At 38.6% G+C, this 14,630-nt stretch overlaps 1 pseudogene; it reads left to right on the forward strand.

Annotated features, from left to right (window-relative positions):
* The first annotated feature begins 2,416 nt into the window (after window positions 1-2,416).
* LOC115744017 lies at window positions 2,417-8,796 on the forward strand (annotated as a pseudogene).
* The last annotated feature ends 5,834 nt before the right edge of the window (window positions 8,797-14,630 follow it).

Genomic DNA, 14,630 nt, shown 5'->3' on the forward strand with positions numbered 1-14,630 from the left:
CCTTTAACTTGTGTAAAGAGGCTGAATAATTTGATTGTTCAACACCTGTTTACTCACTTGACAAAACAACAAGTAAGGCTAGTTGGTCGATGTCGTGCTTGAATCTAGATGGCATAAACCTTTGCTCAACTATAACTCACTCATCGGAACTCATAACTAAATAATTTCTAAAGCATTCTGATGTTTCAGTAAAATAGAGTCGATCTCGGATGCGCCTTGTCTCTGCTTATCTGATTTTAAATTAGCAGTTCACCAAACAATATATAGGATATAATAAAATATTTGGATTTCTTATCCTATTCTATCCGATTCTATCCCAACTAGAAATCCGAACGAGTAAATGTAGCCTTAGTGTTTCTCAACTCCGGCTAAACTCAATAATTCACAGTATTTAGCCCAACAATTCATTTAAGGAATTCACAAATCTCAAACAAGATCAAATGGGTTCAACATTTTTAGATTGCCACAGCGTGTAATTCACAAGAAGTCACCTCTTGGACGCTTTTTACAACAAGATACTTCTTATATATAAACAATAGTTGGATCCAAAAAAAAAAATCCTTTTAGAAATCCTACTCCAACCACGAAACGCACATAATTAGGAATTAGGAAAGTTTCCTTTTCATGCTCTCACTCAAAACGTTTTTCCAACATTAACCATGATAGCATCTCAATGTTCTCTTATTACTTAGTTTTGGTTCAAAACTCCCGGAGATTATTTCTTTTCTTTGCAAGGACTTTCTGAGGACATAGAGCAATTCCAGAGCCACAAAACAAGGAAGCAAATAAAGCCCCAAATTTATAAGAAATCGCGGCGATGACATTCATGGGCATACTACATTCAGCCAGCCTACCGTCGGCTCTGAGTGTTAACGATTACAGAACAAAGATTGTTGATTTGCTACTAGTTACAAAATTTGTTTTCAACTGATACTGTTTCTCTTCGTTGTTGTATGTCGTTTCCTTATGGGTTTTGGATGGGAACAATGACAATCTTTCGACAAAATCTAAATGAAGTTACATTTATTTCAAGAGTCAGACGGCGACATCTTCCAAGGAAACGACATCTTCAGTGCTCTTTTCCTACATTCCTCTTTCGATTTCGACAAAGTTGATGCGTTTTGCCAAGCTTACGTTTGTTCTTTACCAGTTTGTGGTCGGCAATTCTTGTTCAATTGATAGTTCAAAGTGGCGGTCTCAATTCTTGTTCATATATCTTGTTTGCTGTTATTTTTGTTTGGGCCCTCTTTAGTATTGGTGATAAGATCTCATTACTATTTTTATTTTTATTAAGATGGAAAAACCAACTTTAGATTAGTCAGGACCCAATGACTCATTGGCAAATCTTGAGATATTCTCCGACAGATGGGATTCTTATCCTTAGTCTCATCTTTATTTTATTTATAGTACTTAGGCTCCGTTTGTTCCACGAAAAATAAATAATTAAAAATATAATTTCTTAAAAATGATAGCATGTATTGTTGAAAAAAATAAATAAACGAAAAGTATTTTTACAATCCATAAAAATATCCAGACATAAAGTATTGTTGATAACATATTTTTGAATTAACTAATTATCTCAAACGTTATAAGCATCAATTTCAGAAAAAAAAAATGTTTTACAAATCATTCGTTTCCCATGAAATAAATAGAGCCTCAATCTCATTTTATTTTCCGTACTCGAAACATTTCATGAGTTTCAAGTTCTCACAAGAAGTTGATAAATCTGCTCATTAGATATTTTTTTCTAAGACTAAAAGGCCAAATCTTAATTTAGTCAAGACACAAACGACGGATCCAAGCATGACATCGCTTGCACGTGTGGAGAATCTAATCTCCATGATATGTCTGGACCATGTCGATAAGCGCTTCCCCTTCTAAGCAACATCGAAAGATTTCCCTTTTCTTAATCGCGAGATGGACCCTTGGCTGTCAGCACTCGGGTGTGCGACAAGAAAGAACCAGACCCGGCTAACTTCCAAACAATGGTTTCCCTCTCAATATACTTTTCTTTCTCTCTCTCTCTCTCTTTCTCGTCACCCTTTTCAATTTTCTTGTTGCTGCGTTGTTTTCCACATTAATTTTCACTCACTATTTATTTGCTCCAGTTCTGTCTACCGTATAACCACAAAGATTTCTAGAATTGTACGTCCTAGATAGTATCAAAATACCATTTTGCTTTGAGGGCGCACCTCAAGTTTCAATTTTTCTTTTTTCCGGTTGGATGTTTTCTCAGTTTCTCTGTTGCTTGTTTTGGGCCAAAGAATGGAATGTGTGGATTCTTTTTGATTTGGAGTGTTCCGAGGGACCTTCTGACTGAACTCCCCAAGGCCCCCTCAGAAACATAATAGGACTCTGGAGCTCTTTTACAAGTGTAGTTCTTGGTGGGGATCAAACTTTCTCAGTTGCTGAGTTTGGAGAAGGGAAAAAAAAGGGTGCAGTCATTTTTGTATCACTGCTATGACATCATCAGTTGTTTTCCGGGTGTTACCTTATTTGGTGTCGAATTGGCAAGCTAGGCCTCTGTGTATAGTGCAAGCAAGCAGTTCAGTTGGTGGTGACTCAACAGTGTCATCATCCCCTGAATTGGTTGTGTTGAATGGAGCTCCTCCTGTTGAGGAGAAAGAGAAAGTCGGTCCTTTGACCGGAGGAAATGGATATGCAGTTTCAAAGATTGAGTTGGTAGAGAAGAAGAAAAAGGTGGAGAAGGAAGCAAAAAATGCAGTTGCTTTGGACAGCTTGAAGGTGTTGTGGGATGATGCGTATGGAACTAAGAGTGTGAAGGACTATCTTGACTCCGCAAGGGATATGATCAGGCCCGCCGGAGGTCCGCCCCGTTGGTTTTGCCCTGTTGAGTGTGGACAGCCTTTGAATGATTCTCCAGTTCTTCTTTTTTTGCCTGGTAATTCCTGGCTTCTCGCTTGACTGGAAGTTTTACTGCATGGTTATAAGGATATGACTCGAATTCTAGTTTTAACAATATGCTTGTAGCTTTTAAGAAGTGAATATAATGTACTCGTGCATAAATTGATACCCAGGTGCTATATTCTATAAGAGCCTAATTTTGTGGAACTCAAGTAGAATATGCCGATGTTTTAAAACATTAGTGCCGCTTTCTGCAGGAATTGATGGCACTGGATTGGGCCTCATCTTGCACCATAAAGCACTGGGGAGGTGAGTTCGTATGTTCCAGCATTTTGGGGTTGAATTGCGTGACAGGGGAAAGGAATAATGCATGAGAAGCCCGTTTGTTTCTATGATTTTTTTTTCTGTACTTATGACCAAGCAATTTAATGTGAATACCTTAAAACTGCAGGGCTTTTGAAGTTCGATGCTTGCATATCCCTGTTTATGATCTGACTCCATTTGAAGGTATCTCCCTTTCAAAGCCTTTTAGTTGCTGTGCATGCTGACAACAACTGAGGGTGGAGCAGAATGTTTTTGAGCGATGTAAATATGCAAAGGGCGGTGGTGCATTCATGTGATTTTACGATCATTCTTCACTCCATTTAGTTCCATATGCACGGATATTGTCCTTATCTGTTCTTTCCAGCTATATTCAATACTCGAGCCTCGACATTCTTTCTCAAACATATGATGTTATTGTTGACGCACACTGCTAAAATATGGGTTTACAAGCCATTTAAAGGGTGAAGACTTCTTCTAAATACTCAACTTACGTTATAAGAAATGAAATAGCATGCAATACTAACTGAGAACTTGACACAGAGTTATTGTGATCTGTTGTATTATACTTGTTAGGTCTGGTGAAATTCATTGAGAAAACCATCAAAGCAGAGCATGCCGCATCTCCACATAAGCCTATTTATCTTGTTGGGGATTCCTTTGGTGGATGCCTTGCACTTGCTGTGGCTGCTCGTAATCCTACCATCGACCTGGTAGTCTTCTTAGTGAATCCAGGTTTGTTTTCAGATAGACAAGCAAATCATGAATTGGGTATATTTCTTCTGGATTACAAGCCTTCTTTGAGACTCTGAGGAAGTCTGTTGTTTGCTCCTTCATGTTAGCTACATCATTTGGCCATTCACAGCTGCAGCCACTGTTACTGTTATTAGAAGCTATGCCTGACAATTTCCATTTCACACTCCCCTATCTTCTCAGCTTGGTTGTTGGTATGATATGGTTCTTTCAAGTCTTTGTGTAAAATGATGATATGTCACAATGCTCTCAGAGTTTTCCATAGAAAGTTTGATTTCTTTCTGAATCAGGTGATCCATTGAAGATTGCAACAGCCAATATTGATAACATGCTTCCACCGAGAGTGGCACTCGAACAATTGTCTGCCAACCTCACTTCTTTGCTGCCTCGCCTCTCAGTAAGTGTCGTTTTCTGCCGGATGTGCTTATTTTCTTTTCTCGTTAACCTAATTGCTCAAAGCTTTACAATAGATGTATAGCAGGCCTTCTACTAGGCTGGCTGTTTCTTGATTATCTCGAGACCCAATAATCAATTCCCTGTTTCAGGGTTGGGCTGATATGATAACCAAGGAAGCTCTTCTTTGGAAACTGAAGTTGCTTAAATCAGCTGCCTCTTATACTAATTCTCGTCTTCATGCTGTCAAAGCCGAAGTGCTTCTACTTGCCAGGTTTTTGCTCCTCTGTGCTTTGTCAAGATAATGACATGATCGTCAGATTGAGTAGCAAATTGTTTTTGCTTAGGCTTCCATTTTATTTGGTTGCTCCTATACACGAGCAACCATTGCCAATATCTTTTTGCACTACTCCTCATGAGTCCTATAAGATGGGTTTTGTTGATATTGTCATTCTGACTCTTTCTCAACAGCTGGATAAAATAAGCTGCCTAATTCTCAGTTCATAGATGTGAGTATAAACAGTCGTGTGAAATATGGTTTCGCTTCATAGAATGGGCAGCAGCCATTTTCCTGTTTCTTTGCGTGAATAGTTTTGAAGTTTCTATCAGCACATGAGTATATATTCCATGGATGAGCCTCAAAACATGCATGTATATACAAAAGCATGAACATAATTAAAGATAAATGCATCATGCATGCGTGCACTGGTTAGGTGATTATTAATTTCTACTGGAGAGACAATAGTTTATGGTTTAAGCGTAGGTACAATTTGTTGCATTTTCTCAGAGGCTTCTATTGATTCAGTGGCAAAGATAACATGCTTCCTAGTCGGGATGAAGCCCACAGGCTTATGAAGTGATTGAAGAACTGCAGAGGTCGTTTCTTCAAGGACAATGGACATATACTTCTATTGGTAGGTGAAATCTATGTCACTATAATGTTGTAAAGCTAGAGGAGTTGCTTCCTTTAAGAGACTTTAAGCTAAAAGACTTTTTCTATGAATCTGGCTCATTTTAAGATGTACTTTGGCACTTATATGGTGATATCCTCATGATAGGCTTTGACAGTGCTTGGCTAGTAAAAGTTATCACTACAACTTTTTTTCTGAGATGGAAATATGTTTAGTAAAGTTAAGTGTGTATCATGCATCAGCCTCTCTTATTTAATCAACTAGTTTCGAGTTTGTCATATCATTGAATTGAACTGGTTGTACTAAAATTACTAATATTTCTAGTGCTGCTCGAGGTATTTTGAGACTTTGAGTCACAATGCACCAAATTGACTGTGACATTTATGGGCACTTATAAGTCCAAAGGCATGCAATACCATCCACATTCATTCGTCTACTTAGAAAATAATGTTGGCAAGCAGAACATCATCGTGTAATTCTTCCGGCTGATGACAGATCTTAAGCTTAGCTCCTTTGGAAATTTGGAACATAGGAAAATTGAGTTTTCTGTTGACTATATGCAAAATATAAGTGCCATCTTGCAATTTGTACAATCTCTTTCACAGTTCTATTTATTCATTTGTGGATACATGTCATGATGAAACTGATAGCTCTTCAAAATATCACTCCCTGCTCATAAAGTTAGCATCGAGTTTTGGGATATTCTGTCAATAAATGTCTCTTTATGGTGTTGCCTGTTTATCGACGAGTAATTAGACTGAGATTGCAGGAAGACGGTATTAATTTGCTGAGCATCATCAAAGGTACCAACACATACCGTCGGACGAAGAGGCATGATTATGTCTTGGATTTCCTGCCTCCTAGCATGTCAGAATAGACACTAGCATTCAATCAAATAATGGGGTAATTCTGCAAATATAGACTTCTGCTTGTCTTTTATTGCTCTTACCTGATTGGAATAGAATGAGATTTTTCTGAATTGCAACTAATATTTCTATATCTTCTAAGTCTGTTTGAAGACCTAAATTATTTAGCAAATGTTATCAAGTCAAGCTTTTGGTATCTGATTATTTGCAACTTCACTTTCTATTTCACTTTGCCACATCTCTTTCAAAATTGGTCTGCTGCATTAGTGCAGTATTTCATCAACCGCTGATAACTGAAATCTCAGGGAAAAGCCAATCTTGTCCCGTGATTTGCAAAAGAAGCATGTCATTGATACCTAAAATTCTTTATTTAAATTTCACTTGTTGATAACAATTTATGATCTATTATTACCAACTCTAAGGCTATCATTCTGATGCTGTGGTCGGATAAATGCAGACTATTTCGCAATGCATTTGGTTCAGCATTATTCTCAACGTTGGAAGATGGGAAGATAGCGAGAGGTCTTTCAGGGGTTCCTTCTGAAGGACCGGTGTTGTTAGTTGGTTATCACATGTTGATGGGACTTGAGATTTATTCACTTGTTGAAGAATTCTTGAGAGAGAAGAACATTATGGTGCGCGGGGTAGCTCACCCGATGGTGTTCTCTGGAAGAATTCAAAATCCATTTTCTGAATTTGGGTTCCTGGATTGGACGAAAGTATTTGGAGCAGTTCCTGTAACGGGAAGCAACCTCTTCAAGTTGTTTTCGACCAAGTCTCACGTTCTACTCTATCCTGGTGGTGCACGCGAGGCTCTTCATCGTAAGGTGTGTAAGTTCATTACTTTCAGTTCAATTAGTTCTCCTTTCCAGTGCAACTATCGTATTTGATTTTGTTTCAACCCAAATGGTCTTATTCATAATGTGATCATTCAAGAAATCTTTGTGAAAAATAAATTCTCAAATAAAGGTTGTCTCGAGGCTACAATGTAAGAAGGATCTTCCGCAACATAAGTTCCATGAGTGAAGATATAAATCCATGTGGAGAAGGAGAATTAAAAATTGCAGCCGGGCAGTGGTTGCATTAGCAATGTCAGATACTGTAGCCAATTAGCTCAGATGTTGGTGTGATGGTGGCAATACTGGTGGTTGCAGCGGTCTAGCCGATGCTATTGTCGGGGGATAAATAAGAAGCTAAGCGAGTCTTGAGTGATGATAATATATGCGTAGTTAAGTACGCCTTTTCTAGTTAAGGGCGTTCAACACCAATTGACAGTTCATTTTCAGAGAGAAAAAATTCTTGGTTGTACATTATTTGGGAGCACGAGTAATTTGGTCTGGCCTTTACCTCTTAGATTGTTTGTTTCCAGAGGTTTCACATATATTGATTGAAGAGTTACTTGTAATCAGTACAAAGCTTTTGCTTGTGCATCTTTTCAATGAAGTAATGCCTTGAAAAGTTAATCTCAGCGCTATCAAATTCATCTTTAGGGTGAAGAATACAAGTTATTCTAGCCAGAACAACCAGAATTTGTGAGAATGGCTGCACGGTTTGGCGCCACAATAGTACCATTTGGAACCGTGGGAGAGGAAGATATTGTAGAAGTAAGCTCTTGCTAACTCTGCATTAAAGTTTGTATTTAGCATGATCATCTGCAAAGATTAGGAATTCTAAACTTGCAGAGCATTTAATATCTGCTTCTGGGGATTCGTGACTATTGCCCATACTGCTCAACCCCTCTACCCATTCTGCTTTATACCTTGGTCGGAGTTCGAGTGTGATCTTTCAACTATTTTCGGCTAATTTAGTTAAATATGTGCGTGTTTGTATGAATTTGACTGTAATAAATACTGTTTCGCTACATTTTTCCTGCGAACTTTTGCATTGACCATTGCTGTCTATTATGTTTGAATTAAAAGAGTCATAAAGCAAGTTTGAACTTGTTTATATGATGTACTTCAGCATTCCATTCTAACAGTGATGTGATTATTACTCTCAATGGGAAGTTGGTACTGGATTACGATGATCAGATGAAGATCCCGGTTCTCAATGACTACATCAGAGATATTAATCGCCATGCTATACGAGTGAGGTAGCTCCCTACCATGACCTTCGAAAGATTCTATGTATAGATTTTGTATGGCTGACCTTTGGACTCATACATTCACTTAGCATGCTCTGAATTTTCTTTTGAGGTTGACATGAATTATGTCTTGTTTGTTAGGGAGGGTATGAGCGGAGAGGTTGCAAATGAACGACATTCTATTCCAGGGATGTTGCCGAAGATACCTGGCCGCCTGTACTATCTGTTCGGGAAGCCTATAGAGACAAGGGGGCGATATGAATTACTGAAGGACAGAGAAAACGCAAACGAGTTGTACTTGCAAGTAAAATCAAGCGTCGAAAGCTGCATGGCCTATTTGCTTAAGAAGCGAGAGGAGGACAATTATCGAAGTGTATTTGATAGAACCGTACATAAAGCGTTAAATTCTCCTCTACATGAAATTCCGGCATTTGAGCCTTGATAATTCGTGGTGGTTGCCGAAATTGTTTTCGCCTTATGTTTTTCATTTCAGAGTGGCCAGCCTTTGTCTCAGCCAAACATAGACATCTATAAACACATTCGAGTATATCTGTTTTCCAGTTGTTGGAAAATGCAATACATTTTGTTGAGATTTAGATGGTTAGCTCTCTTTGGAGTAACCTAAAGAAAACAATCTTTGTTTTCCTAAAGCAACAAGGCAGGAAAATCTGAATGCATGTTAGGCAATGGGTATCATATTCCTTGAAATCAGGGAATAAGGTCCTTTGAACTTTTCTTCAGATCTAGAAGGAATCTTTATCAGGCAAAGAAATGTGGGTTAGGTATAGCTGCGTCACCACTACCGACAGTCAGGAGGCTGCAAGCGGGTACAAAGGACAGTTTTTGTGAAAGCGAGGTTTGGTTTGATCAGCTACCACTTTTAGCTAGTAAACTAGCATATTTGTGCACTTGATAATGTGATTGCCCCATATGAACTGTGTTGCAAACGAGCATTGTGGGAAGCAAAGCTCAGACAAGTAGTTTGCAGAACTCTAGGTTGTTAGCAGAATATGCTGGGAAGTGGTAACCGAGGCTGTTCTTGTGTTCCCTTCTTACCATTTCTTAGTGTCAGAAGGAACCTCTAGTTTTCGCGCGCCTCTGAGTTCTACTGAAAGTTAACCAAATCGGAACAATGAACGTCTAACTAGCAATGGAACTGACCAGATGAAATTGAAAGTAATTATCATTCCTAGAGAAAGCATGCCATATCGTTCTTAATGTTGTGACAGAAGTGGTCAACATTATGACAGATTGGTTTTGTTTGGGAACAATCGGTTGCAAGTTTGGAGACGATAAACGTCAAGTCGCATCTTCGGATTCATGTCGCTGCAGAAGATAGAGAACAAACCTGAGCACTATTAACTGAAACCGAGCCCTTGAATGAAAATACAAAATCACTGACATACTTTTGGCTCGTGTCTGAGCTTGATCTCTTCACATGAGGAACGACTCTGCACGAACAAGGCCAAGATCCGTAACTCGTTATAAACGCCTTCCGCTTCCTCCGGCAGGTGATAAACTTATACCAACTACTGACGAGAAATGTGACAGCATAAGCTCCAAGTGAAAACTCATGACTCTCCTTCACAAAAGACTTCGGACTTTTGCACCTGTTGCAATAACCGCACAGAGAAAACGGAAAAAATGGACATTTATATGGGCTGAATGGTATCCAAAAGCTGATATAATCTCGAGTTCTGTATTTCAATTGATTGCGTTATATATGGGAGGAAGGAAGAAGAAATTGAGTGCTCATGTCTCTTTCTTTTGAGATATACTGGGTCAACTTTCAAACAGGAAACTATACAATAAATCCTCTGTTTTTATGACATGAAAATTAATTACATCAAATAGTCAATAACTTATGTGAACTAATTACATTAGTCTGAGATTTTTTTTTATGATACAAAAATTAGTTTGTGGTAAATGTGGCACTAAGTGTTACTAGTTCCGAATTTTTTGTGATACGAATTTCGCTTGGAATTTTTGGTGATATTAACCCATTAAAATATTTTTCATTTTTTGCACACGCATTGATGCATGCGCAGGACGAACAGAGATGTTTTAAGTGATGCCGATGGATGAATAAGGTTATATCAGTATGTATGGAATGGATATCGATGGGGTAAATGGAAAATGAAAGATAGACTACGATTTGACCCAAGGCATACAGAGTATCATCAACCAAGGATCTCAATCGAGATTGATGTAGTTCACCACCAAGGCCTTCAGAATATCACTAGCCAAGGAGACAGGACTTCGGATAGGAGAAGCTCACCACCAAGGCTTACAAAAAATTACCAACTGTGGATACAATGCTTCTTTGGCTCACCATTGAGGAAAAATCCAACTTCCAAGGATATAGAAGTTGCAGATAGATATTTGCTCACACATAGACAAATTTCACATATTCTCAATATTCAAGTCGTTGTCTTATATTTGTGATTTCATCTCTTTATATAAGGGAACCAATATGTAAGAAATTGACAAAGCATTAAAGACATGGAAGCTACCTAACTAATGACAATAAGGACCTAGAAACTAGAAAATGTATTAAAACACTTGAAAACTAGAACTACTCTCAAAACCTACAACTTATTTAATACTCATAAAATTTGGACTTAAATTCTATTCACCATTCTTGGTAGCCGAATAGGGAGTCTCGTGATCAGCAATAAACTTGTATATCGATATCACGGTAGCCAATCGGCAATCATGATATCGGTAACTTGATCATTGAATTGATAACTCTCTTGTGCAATTGACATCTTCGACATGAACTTATTGGCAAGGTCCAATGCTCCCTCGTCAATCTCCTCAGGTTAAGAATATTTGTTCTCAAATCTTGTCATGGCTTCAATTCTAGGACGGCCTCTCAACAAACTAGATTGCTGGAGCCCTCATTTCCCTCGTGAAGCCAAGAAAGCTTATAAGATTGTGGGTGTTTCTCCATCTTGAGGTGCAATTTATCCACTGTTGTGCTAGTCACTACATTTTCACAGCTCCCTCTATCAATGATAATACTACACACCTTTCCATGAGAAGTGTATTTAGTGTGAAAATGTTATTGCGGAGCCATGTGCCTTCTTCACTTGGAGTAGCATTCAAGATCCAACAAACGATTAGAGACTCTCCTTGATCAGCACATGCAACTTCTTCTCCCTTTTCCGAACCTTTGTGGGAGTTAGGCGAGTCTTTATGTTTCTCTTCTTCGAGCTCTACTTTCAATAGAGAGACAATGTTGCGATTTGGACAATAGGAGGCAATATGTTCAAATCCTTAGCACTTGAAACACTTGTGTAAATTGAAAGGGTTAGGGAGATTGGAACTTTATGCTCCATCATACTTTGGAAGCAATTTTGAATCGGTCACCCTAGTATTAAGAGTAGAGGTACTCTCACCTTTGGAATAGCCTTCTTTGTTGTGAGAGCTACTACCACACGCTTCTTTAAGTTGTCGTTCCATCTTAAATGCAAGTTGACAAACATCATTGTAAGTCCAATAAGATTGTAGTTGGACAACATTATCAATTTCTGATCGAAGTCTACCAAGGTAGCGGACAACAGTTTGCTCTTCTGGCTCTGAAACATCACACAACTCATCATGATGTGATCAAGTTTCGCTGTACATTCTTCCACAAATAACTCCTATTTTTTGAAATGTGAAACATGGGAATGTATCTTGACGGTAGTTCTCCGGTAAGAATCTTCTTTTCAATTGTCTCTTCATTTTCTCTCAAGTTGTGTTGCGACTTCTTCTTTCACGAGCTCTTTGCCTTTTCAAGTGCTCCCACCAAATAGAAGCATGTTGCTTGAGCTTGATGCCAACTAGCTTCACGTTTCGATCATTTGCTATTTCATTGTAGTCAAAGACTCTTTCGACAATGTGTAGTCAATCCATAAATTTTTCAGGGTGTATTTTCCCTTCGAATTAAGGAATTTCCACCTTCACATAAGAATCTTGATGAATTTTATGAAGTCTTTGATGTTGAGGTCGAGGAAGTTCTTCGTTACTTGAAGCATGACTTCAAGTTCCAGCAAAGAGGTTGACATCTTCTTCGTTAGAGAGAGCTTCTTCTGAATCATGATACAAAACATCATGTTTATGAAGTCCGAGGCATTGCAAACACTCCTCCAGTTGCTGCACTTGTCTCCTTAAAACATTCACCTCCACATCTTGTAGGTCTCTTTCTCGAGCTGCAGGAGACGCGACGTTTGGTCCACGTTGACGACAACCAACCATTTTTTTTAATGAAAATATAAGATGAAACAAGAAATGGTTAACATAAGGAATCACTCAAAACGAGTTCAACCTTGAGCTCCGATACTAATTTGATGCGAACACGGAACGTGCAAGAGATGTTTTGAGTGATGCCGATGGATGAATGAGGTTATGTTAGTATGTATGGGATGGCTTTCTACGGGTAAATGGAAAATGCAAGACAGATTGCGATAAGACCCCTTGCATATAGAATATCACCAATCAAGGATCACGATGAGGATTGATGAAGTTGGCCACCAAGGCCTACAAAATATCACCAGCCGAGGAGACATGACTTTGGATGGGAGAAGCTCACTACCAGGGCCTACAGAATATCACCAATTGTGGATACAATGCTTTTTTGGCTCACCACTGAGGAAGAATCCAACTTCCAAGGATACACGAGCTAGGGTAGATATTTGCTCACATAGAAACAATTCTCATCTATTCTCAATATTCAAGTCGTTGTCTCACATTTGAAATTTCATCTTTTTATATAGAGGAAATAATACATAAGAAATTGACAAAGTATTAAGGACATGGAAACTACCTAACTAATGACATAGGAACTGGAAAACACAATAAAGACCTATGAACTACAAAATGCATTAAGACACTTGAAAACAAGAACTTTGCCTCTTGAAACTTGTAACTCATTTAATACTCATAAAACTTGGACTTAAATTCTGCTCACCATCCTTGGTAGCCGACTAGGGAGTCTTGCGACAATAAACTTGTATATTGGTATCTAGGAAGTACGGACACTCTCCCAAGGGATCCGTGTCATTGTCGAACGCGTGTTGGTTTTTGTCACTCATCCGACTTATGGTCAACGTGTGTCGGACTTTGGATACGTGGTCAACTCTACTGGATACAAACCAACATGTGAGTTGGGAATCCCGACATGCTATTTCGAAACAAGCGGCATCAATTTTGAAAATTTTCAATTTTTTGGGGGTAAAAGTGGAAATATATCAAAACCGAAAAGACGAATGTTTCTTATTTCATAAATAATCTTTTAACAAGGATTGTTTTTTTTTTTTTGTTGGACTTATTGTTAAATGTTAAATTTAATGGTGGAGTGTGGATTGATTGTTTTTTTCTCCAACTTTTTTTGTATTATTGGAATGGAATGTAGTTGAATTTGTCAATTCAAAACAATGAATGATGCTAACAAATGGTTGGTTAATGTTTTTATTGTAAAGTCATTATAGGCTTTTTTATTATTACTTATTTATATGTGGATTTCAATCAAATTAACTGGGTTGAAATAATCATAAAAATGATAATTTATCATGTACATATAAAAATATACATTTAATATACAACGTGCCCCAACGTGCCAGAATTCTCTATTTTTGAGACAAGACGTGGCGGCGTGTCGTGTCGTATTACATGTGGCGTGTTGTGTCGTATTAGTTGGTAACACGGTAGGCCAATCGGCAATCATGATATCGGTAACTTGACCATTGAATCGGCAACTCTCTTGTGGAATCAACATCATCTACATGAACTTGTCGGCAAAATCTGATGCTCCCGCATCACACATGAGTATGCCTTTTTAGCTCGTCATAGTTAAGTAACTAGAATAAGTAATTTGCTCACAAAATTTTTAGGGAGTTTTCACATTCGTAACAGTAATTACGAGACTATGATATGGTAGCATTAGTTTTGTTTCATGTGGTCAATAAGTTTTTATGAGGAAAATCAACAACTTTGAATGTATTGCCAGTTAGCATTAGTAATTTGCAGGGTTGAGCCTAACCGGGGCATTTTGACATATGAAACTAGGGGAGGTCGCGCCTCGGCAGTGCGCGGGTGAGGCTAAGCGCATGTCTCTTGTCCCACATCGCTTAGAGGAGAGTCTTGGACTAGTTGATATGGCTTAGCTTCTTTACTCTATGTAGTGCGTTTTAAAGCGCATGTCTCTTGTCCCCACTGTGTAATGTTGTCCGCTTTGGGCCGGAACCCTCATGGCTTTAAAACGCGTTACACAGAGTAGAGAACCCAAGCCTTATCAACTAGCCCAAGACTCCCCCTCTAAGTGATATGGGACAAGAGACATGCGCTTAGCCTTACTGGCGTACTGCTGATGCACAACCTTTCCTGCCATCTCTCCGTACTTCCCGGGTCTGGGTCGTCACAAGATCATTGAGAGCTTCTTTGGTAGAGGGCGTG

Source organism: Rhodamnia argentea, chromosome 1 (assembly GCF_020921035.1).
Source record: "Rhodamnia argentea isolate NSW1041297 chromosome 1, ASM2092103v1, whole genome shotgun sequence".
In the NCBI taxonomy this organism is placed as follows: Eukaryota; Viridiplantae; Streptophyta; class Magnoliopsida; order Myrtales; family Myrtaceae; genus Rhodamnia; species Rhodamnia argentea.